Genomic DNA, 979 nt, shown 5'->3' with positions numbered 1-979 from the left:
ATTTATTATTATTATTATTATTATTATTTTTTTAAGACATTTAACCTCTCTGAGCTCCAGATTCTCCAACCATCCAATGAGGATAGCAATATCCTCATCGGGTTGTTCTAAAGTTTATCTGAGACCATTTCCATCCCGTGCTTGGTGTGGCGAGTGGCACCCATGATCACAGTGCTGATGACCATGAGCTTGTGCAGGGGGCTTATTCTGCGACCAGAAGGCACATTCCAATCTGGTGCAAAGCTAGGAAACATGGAGTACATTTTACCTGCTTTTTTGGAGATTTTGCAGCCTATGACTTTTTGTTGAGGAATTTGTACTGATACAAGGCAACTCATTCATTCCACAAATATGCTCTCAGCACCTGCTAAGGAGGTGACGTGTTCTTGGCGGTCTCAAGAGCAGGACTTGAGGATGTGGATGAGAGGCGTTCCTGGCAGCTGCCCAGGCCCACATCACGAAAGTCCCTTTCATGCTTCACTGAGGTGATGGCAGGTTCTTCGCCTGGGTCCCTGTCTAGTGGGCCGAGCATGGCCAGAAGGTGACTGATGTCCAAGGAGGGGAGGCTGGAGGGGCCTGTGCCCAGGGATTTGAACCAGCTGGGGTTTGGGTCCCAGCTTCAGGTCTTCTAACTCTGTGACCTTAGGGAAGTCAATTAGTCTTATAGAGCCTCCGTTTCTCCTCTATTAAATGGGCGTAATAATACCTAGCCTGAGGCCTCACAGGGTTGCTGTGGGCTCATGTGTGTGGAAGCCTCTTAATAACTGTTCTTTCTTTCCTTCGTTCATTCACTCCCTCCCCCTTCCTCATCCATCCACTATTCAACCACCCAACATTTTTTAATGACCTCCTTCCTCTCAGCTACTGTGGAAGGAGCTAGTGGTAGAGGGGAACCCAGGCGACGCAAGGAAGTGCTGGCCACCAGGAATCTCAGCCCTTCTTCTCCCCTCTGGCTGTCAGTGTGGGGGCCAGCAGAGTC

Source organism: Myotis brandtii, unplaced genomic scaffold (genome assembly GCF_000412655.1).
Source record: "Myotis brandtii unplaced genomic scaffold, ASM41265v1 scaffold441, whole genome shotgun sequence".
In the NCBI taxonomy this organism is placed as follows: Eukaryota; Metazoa; Chordata; class Mammalia; order Chiroptera; family Vespertilionidae; genus Myotis; species Myotis brandtii.
This window is presented reverse-complemented; position numbering follows the sequence as displayed.